Source organism: Chlorocebus sabaeus, chromosome 9, assembly GCF_047675955.1.
Source record: "Chlorocebus sabaeus isolate Y175 chromosome 9, mChlSab1.0.hap1, whole genome shotgun sequence".
In the NCBI taxonomy this organism is placed as follows: domain Eukaryota; kingdom Metazoa; phylum Chordata; class Mammalia; order Primates; family Cercopithecidae; genus Chlorocebus; species Chlorocebus sabaeus.
The window spans coordinates 26,242,758-26,259,466 of NC_132912.1; the positions used below are offsets into that span (position 1 = coordinate 26,242,758).

Consider the following 16,709-nt stretch of genomic DNA (forward strand, 5'->3'; position numbering starts at 1 on the left):
AAGTGAAACACGGTTCTCAGTTAAAACAAAACAAAACAAACAAACAAAGTTATAGTAAATATTTGTTTGGACTAGGTTTTCTTATAGTTGAAAATTAAAAAGCATTTTAATTTTATTAAATATACTCTTTAAAATGGAATAAGATAAGGTAATGTAAAACTTCAGTTCTTGTGGCTTTCATTTTGATGTGAAGTATTACAACTAAACAGGAATATTCTATTTTATAAAAATTATTTATTAAATTCAAAAGAGGAAAATGTGTTAGGTGAATACATGATTTCCTAAGTTATAGCTTGAGGTTTTCTTTCCTTGTTATCAAAAAGTTGAATATTCAGTGATGAAATTCATGAATTTTTATTCATGTCATTCATATTTGTAAAATTTGAATTAGTGGAATCTAGATTCGTGATGTGTAGCTGTAGCTAAGAATAGAGAAGAAAAGTGTGTTAATATAGAGAGGAAGATAAACATTAGTAAAAGAAAACAGAGCAATATTTCAGATTCTGCTTGGGCCACTGAGCAAAAAGATGTTTCCCAAATATCCAGTCAAGGGAAGAGGAGAGAAAATTTCTATTGTATGGATGATAATTTGGACGAATGGGGAGTTCCTATATGATGGAAGCGGGAGCCCTGTGAGCTCCATCTTTTGGCTGCAGGCAGTGGCCTTGATTGGAACACAGTGGCAGACATGGTGGACGTACTTCAGTCTAGCGTGAGATGAGCGCAGGAGGGGAAGCACCATGATAGAGAAAGTACTGGCTGTTACTGATTCCCATCCAGTTCAGCAACTAGCGGAAGGATTATGGGAGTCATCCAGATAAAAAGGAGAGGCAAAAATGTCCCAGGCAGATGCCACAGCACATTCTAAACCAGGTCGCCAACCTTTTTGGCACTAGGGACCGGTCTCATGGAAGACAATTTTTCCACAGACAGGGCTGTGAGGGGTGGGGGTGGCGGATGACTTCAGGATGAAACTGTTCCACCTCAGATCATCATCAGGCATTAGTTAGATTCTTTTTCTTTTGTTTTCCTTTCTTTTTTCTTATTTTTTTGAGACGGAGTTTCACTCTGTCACCCAGGCTGGAGTGCACTGGCATGATCTTGGCTCACTGCAGCCTCTGCCTCCCAGGTTCCAGCGATTCTCCTGCCTCAGCCTCCTGGGTAGTTGGGTTTACAGGCCCCTGCCACCACGCCCAGCTAATTTTTGAATTTTTGGTGGAGATGGGGTTTCATCATGTTGGCCAGGCTGGTCTTGAACTTCTGACCTCAAGTGACCTGCCCGCCTCGACATCCCAAAACATTAATTACGATTCTCATAAGAAGCACACAAACTAGATTCCTCACATCTGCAGTTCACAGTAGGGTTCCTGCTCCTATGAGAATCTAATGTCACTAGTGATCTGACAGGAGACGGGGCTGAGGTGGGAATGCTGGCTCAGAGCTCACCTCCTGCTATGTGACTGGTTCCTAACAGGTCACCATTAGTACTGGTCCATGGCCCGGGGATGGGGGACCCCTATTCTAAATCATGGATGTGAGAGACAACCTGGCTTGTTCAAGGAACTGAAAAGAAGAAAGGACTTGCTTAGAATGTCCTTGTCATGTGGGCCTTATGAGCCATGTTAAGCTATTTGGATTTCTCATTAAAAGACAAGGGACATCACTGAAGGGTTTTGAGCAGGGGAACGACAGCATATTTTTGTGTTAGAAAGATTATTTTAAATGCAGAGTGGATGGGATGAGAGCCTGGAAGTTGGTAAATGCTGTCTGTAGTCATATGAATGGGAGATGGTGAATAGTGGGCCGACCAGATGCAGAGCAATGGAGAGGGAGTGCTGGAGTGAATAGGAAGTGTTGGCTGATCGGTGAGCAGGTTGAGACAGGAGGCAAAGATGAATGTCAGGCTTCTGGCTTGCCAGCTAAGTCCAGGCGGTGCTATTCTCTGAGATAAGGGACCCTGTCTGAGGTGAACAGTTCAGGTTGGGAGATACTGAGTTTGAAGAGGTTATCAGACACCTAAGTGAGAGTGTCTGGTAGGCAGGTGGAAGTATGGGCCTGGAGCTCAGGAGGTACACTAGGGAGGCCGTGCAGAAGGCGGCCTGGGAAGGAACTCTCAGGATCATCCACACTTCAGGGACAGGCAGAGTAAGAGCAGCCTGCAAAGGAGATTGAGGAGGAGCGGCCAGAGTTGTCAGAGAATCAGAAACCAGGGCCACGAGGGCCATGAGACTGTTTCCAGAGAAAGGAGTGGTCAGCAGAATCAAATGCTACAACAGGTGAAATGAGGGCCAACAACTGCCCATCAGCATGACTTCTGAGGAGGTGGGTGATGGCAAGGGCAGTTTCAGTGGAGGGGTGAGGGCAGAAGGCGATTTGCAGTGGGTTGGGGTGAGTGGTAGATGAGAAAAGGGAGAACTAATACAGACAAGGTCCAGGAGGTGAAGTTGTGAAGGGGAGGAGGCAGGGCTGAAGCTGGAGGGTAGCTTTGAATCCAGGGTGGCTTGTGGCTTTGTTGTTTAAAGGAGATGGGCTTATTGCCCATTTCACTATGAGGTGGAGGACCTGCTAGAGAGGAAATGTGAATTATGGAAGGAAAAAAGAAAGAAGAAGGAAGAGAGGGAGGGAGGGAGGGAGGAAGGGGAAGGAAGGAAGAAAGGAAGGAAGGAAGGAAGGAAGGAAGGAAGGAAGGAAGGAAGGAAGGAAGGAAGGAAGGAAGGAAGGAAGGAAAAGGGGATGGGAGGGGGGGAAGGGAAAGGGAGGGAGGGAGGAAGGAAGGAAGAAAGGAAGGAAGGAAAAAAAAGCAAAGGTTTAATTTTCCTTGTTGAGTTTCCTAGTCTTTTGGCTAAAAATTATGTAGAATCTTCCCCTGAGAAGCTCACACAAACTCTGAAATTATTTCAAATCTTAAAATTTGAAGGAAACACAGAGGAGAAAGCAATAGGAGCGTGATGTGTGATGCCAGGTGCAAGAAGGACTGGGGAGGAGTGGGGAGGAAGGCGGGGGAGGGGCCAGCCTGGGCTTAGCCTATGCTGACAAGCTGCTAATGACTTTCAAATCAGACACCCTTAGAGTTGGAAATGTGCTCAGATCTTAGTTCGTCCAACTTTTTTTTTACATTGTATTATAAAATAATTTCAAATTTAAAGAAAAATTGCAAGAATAGTAAAAAGAATGCTTGTATACCTTACACTCAGATTCACCAGTTATGAACAATCTGACACATTTGCTTTCTCTTTCTCTCAAGATAAACTGTATATAAACCCAATATTACATATTGAGTGTAATATTACATATATTAATTATATTATTTATATATATATATTATATATAGAGAGAGAACCATTTGCAAGCTCCTTGCAGACATCAGGCTGTTTTACTTAATATCTCAATGTATGTTTCCTAAAAACAAGGATATTCACTTACACAATCACAGCCAATTATGAAAATCAGGAAATCTGACGTAGATAGAATACTATTATTAAATGTACATACCTTATTCGTTTCTTCAGTTGTCCCAATAGTATCCATTATAGCTATTTTTTCCCTGTCCGGGATCACACATGGCATTTAGTCGTCATGTCTCTTTGGTCACCTTTAATCTGCAATGTTTCCTCTGCCTTCCTTTGTCTCTCATGACATTGATGTTTTTGATGAGTAGAGACCATTTAGTTTGCAGGTGATTTGGATTCGTCTGGTTGTTTTCCCATGATTAGATTCAAGTGATGCATTTGGCTCAGGACTTTCAGGAGGTGAAGCTTGGCTTGCTTGAGTGCATCTCATCTGGAGGTTCGTCCCATTATCAGTAATATCAACTTTGATTTTTTGGTGAAGGCAGCGTCTGCCAGGTCTCCACTATGAAATGACTATTTTCTCCTTTGCAGTTAATAAGTATCTTGCAGGGGATGCTTTGTGTCTACATAAATACCCCGTTGCTTCTGAAATGTTCACCCACTAGTTTAGCATCTACTGATGATTTTTCGCTGAATTATTGTTGTGATGGTTACAGAACAGTAATTTTCTAACTCCGTCATTTCTTCTGTATTTATTAGTCCTTTCATTCCACTGTAGAGAAGAGATTTTGTCTTTTTGTTCTCTCTCCCCACCCCCTTGCTCTCTCTCATTTATTATCAGTATGAACTCAAAAGTATTTTTAGAAATTAATATGCTCGGCTGGGTGCGGTGGCTCGGCTGGGTGGGAGGCTGAGGCTGAGGCAGGAGAATAGCTTGAACCCGGGAGGCGGAGCTTACAGTGAGCTGAGATCGTGCCACTGGACTCCAGCCTGGGAGACAGGGAGACTCCGTCTCTTTTTTTACGTCTCTTTTTTTAATTGTAATTTTTATTTTATTTATTTGTTTACTTTTTGAGACGGAGTCTCACTCTTGTTGCCCAGGCTGGAGTGCGGTGGCGCGATCTCGGCTCACTGCAATTTCCACCTCCTGGGTTCAAGTAATTCTCCTGCCTCTGCCTCTCGAGTAGCTGGGATTACAGGTGCCTGTCACCACGCCCGGCTAATTTTTTTGTATTTTTTTTTTTAGTAGAGACGGGGTTTCACTGTGTTGGCCAGGCTGGTCTCGAACTCCTGATGTCAGGTGATTCCCCCCCACACACACACACCTCAGCTTCCCAAAGTTCTGGGATTACAGGCGTGCGCCACCGCACCTGGCCAACTCCATCTCAAAAAAAGAAAAAACAAATTGATATGCTCTAGCACCTTCTTCCACTCGTTCTCCCTGCTCTCTTCCATTTCTCCTTCTCTTTCTCCTCCCTTCAGGGCTCCCCTTACATTATCTAAATTACTCGTAATTTGTTTTAAAACCTTACAGAAAATAAATCTGACCAAGACGCATGAGATACCTAGTGGCAGAGGACTACAAGAGTCACCGGCTTTCCTAGCTCCCATGTAGCACAAGAATTCTGTTAGTCATTTTGATTAATGCTTTTATGCCACAAATTAGCTACTAGTGCTTTTATATACATTTTAGCCTTTCTTTTAAACGTTATCACTCCAGCTTTATAAATTACAGTTAGACTACACTTCCCTGCGCTTTTTAGTACCACACTGTATCATACAATTGATTTAAACAATTCGAAGTATAAATAACCTGGGGTCATTATACTCTTTTATTAAATTAGCTGGATTGTAGCCAGTGCCTGATGGTGGTTAGGGACGCTAATTAACTCTTTCAGGTCCTTGGGGAGCTGTTCAGTACATTGTAGTGGGCTAGACTTCACAGAGACACCGAATAAATTATTCCTGAGCAGGACTGTGGGAAGCCCTCTGAGTGGCGTATTTCCTGTGGGTGTAGATGCAGAGAACTCAGGGATGCTAGTCCTGTGTGTACTTCATTCTGCCCTGTCTCAGGAAGGACTATAATAACAGCTGGCACTGATTGAGAGGCACAGTTCTAGCCACTTTACAAAATTGACCTAATTAATTCATTTAATTAGAGACACAAAACAGTATATTCTTTCACATTTATCTGGTGCTGACATAGTTTGTGAAGTGATTCCACACACACAGTTTTAAACAGTATGGCAAGTTTTCTTTCATAGCCTGTCACAGGGAATATGTCTAAGGTCACATGGCTTGTAAGCGAAGAGTCAGGGTGTAGAGTCAGAAGAGAACCCTTAGTGTTCACGCGTTTAAACAGAGCTCCTTTTTTTATCGTGATAAAATACACATAACATAAAATTTCCGATCTGAGCCATTTTTAAATGTGCATTTCAGTGGTATGAAACATACATATTGTTGTGCAACCATCATCAATATTCATCTCCAGAACTCTTGTCACGTTCCAAAACTGAAATTCCGTGCTCATTTAACACTCACTCCCCTCCACACCCTCCCCACTATCCCCAGGAAACGCCCACTACACTGTCTACAAATTTTACCACTCCAGGTACTTCACTTACATGAACAGAATCATACAGGATTCAACTTTCTGTAACTTGTCTATGTCACGATGTTCTCAAGGTTCATCCGTGTTGTAGCAAGTGTCAGAATTTCCTTCCTTTTTAAGGCTGAATAATATTCCAGTGTATGTATAGATCACATTTTGTTTATCCGTTCATCCATTTATGCATACTTACTTGCGTTGCTTCCACCTTTTTTTTTTATTTTTTTTTTTGAGACAGAATCTCACTCTGTCACCGAGGCTGGAGTGCAATGGTGCAATGTTGGCTCACTGCAACTTCTGCCTCCCAGGTTCAAGCGAATCTCCTGCCTCAGCCTCTCGAGTAGCTAGGCCTACAGGTGCACACCACCATGCCTGGCTAAATTTTTATATTTTTAGTAGAGATGGGGTTTCACCATATTGGTTAGGCTGGTCTCAAACTCCTGACCTCAGGTGTTCGACCCACCTCAGCCTCCCAAAGTGCTGGGATTACAGGCATGAGCCACTACGCCCAGCGTTACTTCCGCCATTGACTAATACGAATAATGCTGCAATGAATATGGGTGAAAAATTACATCTTCAAGACTCTGCTTTCAGTTGTTTTGGAGTAGATACCTAACAGTTGAATTGCTGGATCACATGGTAATTCTATCTTTAATTTGTTGAGGAACCCTCACACTTTTTTCCGCAACTGTTAAAGCATTTTACATTCCTGCCAGCGATGCCCAGGGTTGCGATTTCTCCACATCCTCACCGACACTTGTTATTTTTGGGACTTTTGGTTCGTTTGCTTGTTTTTCATAGCAGCCATCCTTATGGGTATGCAGTGGTATTTCACTGTGGTTTTCGTTTGCATTTCCCTGATGATTAGTGGTGTTGAGGATTTTTTTTCATGTGCTTAGTGCTTAGTGGACATTTGTATGCTTTTTTTGGAGAAATGTTTACTCAGGTCTTTTGGATTCATTTTGTTATTTTTGTTGTTGAATTTTAGGACTTCTTTATTCTGGATATTAATCCTTTATCAGATATATAATTTGCAAATATTTTCTCCCATTCTGTGAGTTTCCTTCTTACTCTGTTGATAGTATCTTTTGTTGTACAAGTTTGTAATGTTCATGAAGTCAGAGTTTTCTATTTTTTTTATTTTGTTGCCTGAACCTTTGGTGTGATATCCGAGAAATCATTGCCAAATCCAATGTTATGAATGTTTTGTCCTATGTTTTCTTCTAAGAGTTTTATAGTTTTAGTTCTTACATTTAGATCTCTGATCTATTTTGAGTTAATTTATATTGTGTTATATAAGAGATGGCTGCTTTTTAAAAATAATAATGACAACACAATTCTCTTATTCCAGAAGCCACACATATTTATTGTAGAAAAATAAGCAAATGAAAGAACCTAGATATAATCTCTCATAATGTTTGATGCATGTAGTTTAAAATATATTTACATATATTTTAACATAAAAGAAACTATAAGTAATTCCTGATTAGAAATTTGTTTTTTATGTAACAAATATTATGGACAACTTGCATGCCTTAGAAATTCTTCAACACAATTCTCATTCACTAATAATTTACTGTTTAGAATTTGTATTCCTTAACAAATCTGTTGTTGAACATTAAGTTGTTTTAAACTTTTACTATTAAAAAATGCTGTTATAAACATTATTGGAGCTAAGTATTTGCACATATCCTTGTATTATTTTCTTAAAATAACTTCCGTCTGGGTGTGGTGGCTCACCCCCATAATCCCAGCACTTTGGAGGGCCGAGGTGGGTAGATCACCTGAGGTCAGGAATTTGAGACCAGCCTGATCAACATGGTGAAACCCTGTCTCTACTAAAAATAAAAAATTGGCCAGGTGTGATGGCACGTGGCTGTATTCCCAGCTACTCGGGAGGCTGAGGCAGGAGAATCACTTGAACCCCAGAGGCAAAGGTTGCAGTGAGCCAAGATCGTGCCACTGCACTCCAGCGTGGGCGACAGAGCAAGATTCCATCTCAAAAACAAAACCAAAACAAAAAAAACAAAAAAAATTCCCAGATGTAGAATTTCTGAGCCCAGGACTGTGTCTATGCTGAGTTATGATACTTGCTGTCATGTTGCCTTCAGAAAAGACTCAGCCAGTTTACACTCCCACAGTACTATAAAGGGGTGCCTACCCACTATGTCCTCACTCATGCTAGGAATTAAAACCTTAAGTGATGTGTGTCAATCTGATGGATGGAGCTTTTTTATTATTCATGTTTTCATTTACATTTTGATAATTAGCAAAGCTGAGTATTTGTTTTATTTTTGTGGGTCATAGTTGGTGTATATATTTATGGGGTATATGAGATGTTTTGACAGACAACATCATGACATGCAACGTGAAATAAGCACGTCATGGAGAATAGGGTATCCATCCCCTCAAGCATTTATCCTTGCAAAGTTGAGTACTTTATACTTATCAGTTATAGTTCAAAAAGAAAAAGAAAACAAAGCTCTCTTTTGTCCTGTATGTTGCAAATGTTTTCTAAAATGTGTCATCTGCTTTTTGATTTCATTTGTTGTATTTTTTAAAATGTTTCAATTTTTGGTAGTCAGAGTGATCCTTATTTTTTACATTTAATGTCTTTAGAAAATGTTTTCCGTTCTTAGAACATGTTAATATTCATTTGTTTTCCCCTAGAAACTTTGTGTTATTATTTAAATAGTTGATTTAACTGAAATTTATTTTGGTCTATGGTGTTTGGTAAGTGTGTAATATTTTCTTCTTCCTTCCTTCCTTCCTTCATTTCTTGCTTCCTTCCTTCCTTCCTTCCTTCCTTTCTTTTTGGCCAAATGGTGTTCCAATACCCTCAACCCCTGTTAATCACCTGTCTACTATTTGTATGAGTTTTGACTTTTTTAGATTCTGTATATACAATGACATCATGCACTATTTGTCTTTCTGTGTCTGGCTTATTTTACTTAGCATGATGTCCTCCAGTTTCATCCATGTTGTCACATGACAGAACCTGTCATGTGACAGTTCTTTTTCATAACTGAATAATATTCCATTTATATATTTATTGTATTTTTTCTTTATCTGTTTACCTGTTGACAGACACATAGGTTGTTTCTAAATCTTGGCTATTGTGAGTAATGCTGCAGTGAACATGGAAGTGTGGTTATTTCTTTGAGACAGTGATTTTATTTTCTTTAGATACATACCCAGAACTGGGATTTCTGGATCATATGGAGTTTCTGTTTGTTGTTGTTGTTGTTGTTGTTGTTGTTTTTCTTGAGCAACTTTCATGCTGTTTTCTATAAGGGCTACACCAATATATAAGGGTTCTCTTTTCTCTGTGTCCTCTCCAGCACTTGTTATCTTTTGACTTTTTTGTAATAGCCATCCTAACAAATGTGAGATTGTGGTTTTGATTTGCATTTCCCTGAAAATTAGTCATGATTAGTGATTAGCACCTTTTTATATACGTATGTCTTCTTTGGAAACAGGTCTATTCAGATTCTTTGTCTATTTTTAAATCAGGTTATTTGGGAGTTTTTGCTATTGAGTTGTATGAGGTCCTTATATGTTTTGGATACTAACCTTTTATCTGATATAAGGTTCCAAATATTTACTCCCATTCCATGGGATGCCTTTTCATTTTGTTAACTGTTTCCTTTACTGTGCAGAAACTTTAGTTTTGTATAGTCATACTTGTTTATTTTTGCTTTTATTGCCTCTGCTGTTGGTATCACATCCAAAAAGTCATTGCCAAGACCAATGTCATGGAAGTTTTCCCCTATGTTTTCTTCTAGTAACAGTTTCAGGTCTTAGGTAAGTCTTCAATCCATTTTGAGTTGATTTTTGTGTATGGTGTAACATAAGGATCGAATTTTAATTTGTTGCATGTGGATAGCCAATTCTCCTGGCACTATTTATCAAAAAGATTGTCCTTTCCCCATTGTGTATATATGGCACCTTTGCTGATGATTAGTTGACCACTTGTCCCTAGGTTTATTTCTGGGTTTTCTCTTTGTTCCATTGGTCTGTGTATCTGTTTTTATTCCAGTGCATGTTGTTTTTATTGTATAGCTTTGTAATATAATTTGAGATCAGGAAGCATGATGTCTCCAGCTTTGTTCTCCTTTTTCGAGATTACTTTAGCTATTCATGGTTGTTTGTGTTTCCATATGAATTTTTGAGATTTTTTTTTCTATTTCTGTGAAAAATGCCATTGAAATTTTGACAGGTATTTCAATTGAATCTGTAGATAGCTTTGGGTGGTACAGACATTTTGACAATAGTGACTCTTCCAATTCATCAACGTAAATTATCTTTCCATTTATTTGTGTGTTTCTTCAATTTCTTTCATCAATGTTTTATAGTCTCATTGTATTGATCTCTCACCTTTATGGTTAAATTTATTTATTTATTTATTTATTTATTTATTTATTTATTTTTTTGAGACGGAGTCTCGCTCTGTCGCCCAGGCTGGAGTGCAGTGGCCGGATCTCAGCTCACTGCAAGCTCCGCCTCCCAGGTTCACGCCATTCTCCTGCCTCAGCCTCCTGAGCAGCTGGGACTACAGGCGCCCCCCACCTCGCCCGGCTAGTTTTTTTGTATTTTTTAGTAGAGACGGGGTTTCACCGGGTTAGCAAGGATGGTTTCGATCTCCTGACCTCGTGATCCGCCCGTCTCGGCCTCCCAAAGTGCTGGGATTACAGGCTTGAGCCACCACGCCCGGCCGGTTAAATTTATTTCTAAATATTTTATTCTTTTTGATGGCATGTAAATGAAACTGTTTTCTTGATTTCTTTTCTGGATAGTTTTTTTCTAGTGTATGGTAGCACAACTGATTTTTATGTGTTAATTTTCATATCTTGGAATTTTACTGAATTCATTTATAGTTCTAACAACTTTCTGGTGAAGTTTTTGATTTTCTCTGTATAAGATCACATCATCTAAAAACAGAGCCAATAGCTTATTCTTTTCTGATTTGAATGCCTTTTACTTCTTTTTCATACCCAATTGCTCTGGCTAGGACTTCCAGTACTAAGTTGGATAGAAGTGGCAAGAGTGAGCATCCTTATCTTGCTCCTGATCTTGGAGGAACTATCCAGTGAAGCTATTAGGTCCTGGGCTTTTCTTTGATGGGAGATTTTTGATTACTGATTCAATTCCCTTATTCATTATTGGTCAGTCAGAATTTTCTGTCTCTTAAGAAGAATGTTCTTGTCCCAAATTTAATGGAAATGTATTTAGGCTTTTGCATTTAGATATGATGTTGACTCTTGGTTTGCAGATTTTTTTTTATCGTGTTAAGAAAGTGTCTTCTAGGCCAGGCACAGTGGTTCATGCCTGTAATCCCAGCACTTTGGGAGGCCAAGGCAGGTGGATCACCAGGTCAGGAGATCGAGACCATCCTGGCTAACACGGTGAAACCCCATCTCTACTAAAAATACAAAAAATTAGCCAGGCGTGGTGGCGGGCACCTGTAGTCACAGCTGCTCGGGAGGCTGAGGCAAGAGAATTGTGTGAACCCGGGAAGCAGTGCTTGCAGTGAGCCAAGATGGCGCCAATCCACTCCAGCCTAGGTGACAAGGCGAGACTCCATCTCAAAAAAAAAAAAAATGTGTCTTCTTAGTTTACCAAGAATTCTTTTGTTTCATCTCTTCTCTTCCCACCCTCTTCTCTTTCTCCCTCTCCTCACCCACTTCCTTCTCTTCTGGAATGGATGTTCGTTTTCATAAAATGCCTTTTAGACATCAATTGAGATGACATTAACTGAGATGATTTTCTAACTTTGGTCTATTGATGAGTTGTGCTAAAAGGATTTCCTAGTAGTATACACCTTTGCATTCTTGCAACAAATCCCGCTTGATCCAATGCTAATCTTGAATTTCCTTCAGGATTATATTTTCCAATATTATATTTAGGATTATTGTAGCTATATTTGTAAGATGTATCTATAGGTTTCTCTGGGATATCTCTGATGAGTTTTGCTTTCAGAATTATCTAGCTTCAGAAAATTCATTCTGCAGCTTTCCTTTGTCTTCTCTATAAGAGTTTAAAGAGTATTGTATGTTATTAGTAAACTCGTTAAAATTTACTATCCAGGCCTGGCATTTTGAGGTGGGGGCAGATTTTTGGCAACTTTTCTCCCACTTGTTTCTTGGTTATTAGGTTTTTGGGTTTTTTTTTTTTTAATTTTCTTATATGCTTGAATCAATTCTTGTAATTTACCTTTCTAAGGGAAAAATTATTTATTTTCTCAAAAACTTTAAGATTATTTTAAAGCTTTATATAGAATGCTTTAAAAATATTAAAATCTCTTTATTCATAACATCTCTCTCCTTTCAAATGTTACATTTTTCTCTCTTTTATTTATTGGACTAATCAGATATTTGTGTATCTATTGATATTTTCAATGTCCCATCTTTTGAATTGATTAAGTTTACTTTTTATTAAGTTTTCTAATTCACTAAAAAAATTATTTCTTCTTTCTGCCCACACTGTTGTTGTTTCCCCAGCTTTTTGGATTAATCAGTTTAGTTATTTTTATTCTCTGTTATTTAATTTCAGAAGCACTCAGGGCATACATTTTCCTCTGAGAATGATTTAGGATGCTTCTCATGTTTTTATAAGTTTTATTCTCATGTCATTAAGTTTTAATGTTCTGTAATTGCCATCTTGATTTCCTCTTGAACTCCAAAGTTATTTATTTAGAGTAGCCAAGCATGGTTTCTTACATGGTAACTTGAACCTTTTATCATAATCCTTTTTTCTGTCTCTCTACAGATACTTTTAGGGAAGAGGGACAGTAGTTTCGGGAGAAGGAGGAGTGGTGTGAGGTGGTCAGCACACTTTCTTGCCCATACAGTTTCCCTCATCATATACCTCCCTGTCAGCTCTAATACTGCCCTTCAAGGGCAGCAGTAAGGAGGTTTCATAGACAAAAGAAAATATCTCCTTACCATATCATGACTGGAGTCTCAGTTGCACGTCACTTGCATTGTTGTGTAGTCATAGTATGTGTGCTAAGTAAATGCTTTTGGAGGAAGTCAATGGAAAGAATAAATATTACTAGAATTATACACAAAAAATCACCCAAAATATAAAATATCCTTTTCTTATAACCTGACAATAATGCTAAGTGATTCAATTGTGCACATTGGAAAACAAATCTTAAAAGAGAAAAATATTGATCATTACAGTTAAAGTTCTTTTTCCAAATCCAACTATGTATTTGGATTCATTATTTATAGCGAATAGGAAGTTCACTATTTATAATTATGGTAAAATTGTTTGCAAAGGGCTTGGTTTTGTAATACAAGTACTTCTTAAATGGTCAGTTTTGACTTTTGTTAGTTTATTTATCTTAAGATCCTTTCCTAAGACAGGCTACCCATGTTAGTATCAGCTATGTAAAGACACGGGGAGCTCTTTTCCCCAGGAGAAATCTCTGGTAATTTTTGCTGCTTCTCTGCAATTCATCTTCAACAGTTTTTTCCCCAAGTGAGTCTATGCAATTTCTCTAGTCACTACACAGTCTGTGCAATTTGAAAATTCACCTACATCCATTAACTCTCCTTGCTATCTTAATAGGATAGTCTTGCCTAGCACTGACCAGTTTAAAAAGCAAATATAAACAAACAACTAGCAGGTTTTTGTTACTGCTATTGTGTTTGGATGCTACACTAGGTAGAACAACATCATCAAATATGTTTTAAGACGAGGTTACATGCTTTTATTATTTACTAGCCAGTGCTGATAGCAGTAATTGGGGTCACTGGACTACTCAATTCAGGAGGCTTCCAGAAAACCACATGGACATTTTGCATATGTCGTTACAATCCTAGAACTCAACCTGAAAAATGTTTTTGTTAAGTCAAGGTAGTTATACAGTGCCAAGAGTCTAGGTTTTGCTATCAGACAGCTCTAGATTTGAAATCTGCCTCCTGCTAGCTGTGTGACATTCTGCAAGTCGCATAATGCTAATGACAACAATAACAATACTACTGCTAATAAAAACATAACAACATTAGACTGTCAAACAGGCATCTAGTGGTCACCAAATGTTAGGCAGAGTGTGCTTAATATTGTTTATACCTACTATCTTATTTAACCCTCAGACAAATCTGAGACAAAAACTATTATCATTTTATAAATGAGTAAAAAAAAGAACTTAATACTTCAAGTACACACAGTTAGCATATATGATCTGTGGCAGGAACCCACTATTCCATCTCCAGATTTCAAGCTTTTAACCATAGTCAACTGCCTCTCTGAACCTCAGTTTCCTAATCTGCACTCTAAGTGCAAAATAACTATCTCGTAGGGTCGGGAGGAGGAGCAGGGATCTCACAGTTACTGTTTCTAAAACTGGTCATTTATCATTGCTGCTGGTAGTGTTGCTATTATATAACCTTAGTCAATTTCTAACACGAAGGATGTATGAATACTTTCTTCTTTGCACTCATGTTTTTAGGAATAGAGCTAAGCCCTACTCACTTAGGAAAGGCTGGTAGTATCTCTAGTTTCAACAGGGCCAATGAACAAGGTCAACTAGTGACTCAAGCACCCCATATGTGACCATCTGCAAGCCTGCCTAGAAATACAGACTCTCCAGTAACCTGCTTTCTTTGGTAAGATAATCAGTTCTTTCCTTTGGAGCTATGGGGAGTTAGGCATGAATCTGGGGCCATGGTCCGAGATACATCCTGTGTCTTTTTGCTTCTTCCCACAAAGAGAAGATCTTTCCTGCTTGTGGTTCTACCTGTCATTCTTCCTGGGATTTTGCCCAGTCAACTTAAGGGAGTTATCTGACCCTATAGCATCATACGACTTTTTTTTTTTTTTTTTTTTTTGAGATGGAGTCTCGCTCTGTCGCCCAGGCTGGAGTGCAGTAGCACAATCTCAGCTCACTGCAACCTCCGCCTCCCGGGTTCAAGCAATTCTCCTGCCTCAGCCACCCGAAGTAGCTGGGACTATAGGCGTGCACCACCATGCCCAGCTAATCTATCTTTAGTAGAGACGAGGTTTCACCATGTTGGCCATGATGGTCTCAATATCTTGACCTCGTGATCCGCCTGCCTCGGCCTCCCAAATTACTGGGATTACAGGCGCGAGTCACCGCGCCTGGCCAGCGTCATATGACTTCCTAAAGGCTACTGCTAACCAAGCATCTTAATGCAAAACACCTTGTCCAAAGCAGCAGTCTGTTTCAATGACCGTGACTTTAGTAGCAGTCCCTTCTTAACACTAACAGCTGAGAGCAGTGTTATAAAGCATCAGTGGCTACTTAATTGTAAGCTTAAAGGCTGGATGTGTAATTATTAAAGATATACGCTTACGTTATAGAAATACTTTTGGACCACACACAGAGTATAGAACAGTCGCGATCCAAAGCCTCCCAGGCACCAGGCGATGCTTGTGCAGAAAGGCCAGGACTGACGCGACAGCCTCTAATCTGCAGGGGACAATCTGCTGGTTGTCACCCAGTCGTCTCTGTCCCCGCAACATATGGGCAGGCAGGGGATGGACAAAGCTACATCTGGAGCTCCTTCTGCTCACTGCCCTGCAGCCATGAAGGCTCCAAACCATGGCACGTATGAAAAGTACTTTGTGTGTTACACAGTTATTTAAATACCTCCCAGGCTAAAATGTCCCAAGCAGCTTTTCTTAACATATGGACCCAGGTCTTCCTTCATCAGAATCACCTGGGTGACTGATGAACATGCAGATTCTTGTGCATATTTGTCTATTTATCAGTTTATTTGTCTCCCTTGATAGCATGGAAGCCCTGGAGAGTAGAAGCTGTCTCGTTTACCCTGCTACCCCAGTTCCTACAACGCTGCTTGGCACTCAGCAAGTGCGCAATAAATATGTGTGGGATGAATTAATTCCGGGGTCCTATGCTGACCTACTAAATCAAAATCCCTAAGAATGGGGCCATGCATTTTAAACAGGGACTTGGGCGATTATTATGCTCACTAAATTTTAAGAACCAGCATTCTAAGGTAATTCGGCCAATTCTAAAATAGAGAAAAAGATGGCAAGTTTCCTCCCCCAAGGCCTCCCTATTCACTATCTGGTCAGACATTAAGGTAAACATATTACTAGCCTTAGGTTAAACTTTCCCTTCTAGTCATATTCCTCCAACAAGTGTTTATCTACCACCTGCCATATGTCAGGCTCTGGGTCCTAAGTAGACAAAACAAATATAGGTTTGGAAGGCAGAGTGTCCAGGAGAGACTAGAGCCACCCCCATTTCTTTCCAATCTGCCAGAGGTGCATGAGTTGATGGTTTGACAAGCCTACTCCCTCCTCCTGCCCAAATCTCGCTGATACAGGAAAGAAACAGACTGTACGTTCATTACTATTTTCCCGGCAGGTTTGGATAACACCTCTGGTTCGTGAAAGTCAGCTGTGATCTTGAAAGGTTTATCTTATCTTAAAATAATCCAAACTTTCCAAACAGGTTTCCTATATGTTTGGCACCTTTGAGTTTGTTCTGGAAGCTTAGATTATCTTTCTAGTTACTCCCTGGACTTTTACCGGTATTTGATCTTGGGCAGTCACTTCTCCTCTCAGGCTGTTGCCTTATTTGAAAAATGAGAAGGTTCAACTAGAATCAGGCATGTCTTGGAGCCCCTTCCAATTCGAATGGACCCTCATCTCTGACTCCTCAGTGCCATCTTAATGCCTTATACTTAATCAAATGTTAAGTATGATATGATTTAATGAGCAAATAATGATTGTCAAGCTAGTCTACCCAAAATTCTCCCAAGCAAAGGTGTTTAACTTGTGGTAAACTTGGGTAAAATTCAAGATTTGCAAAA

At 39.5% G+C, this 16,709-nt stretch overlaps 1 protein-coding gene across 1 annotated transcript in view; it reads left to right on the forward strand.

Annotated features, from left to right (window-relative positions):
- GAD2 (glutamate decarboxylase 2) overlaps nt 1-16,709 on the forward strand; it is an 88,272-nt gene that overhangs the window by 35,497 nt on the left and 36,066 nt on the right. The window lies entirely within an intron of this gene.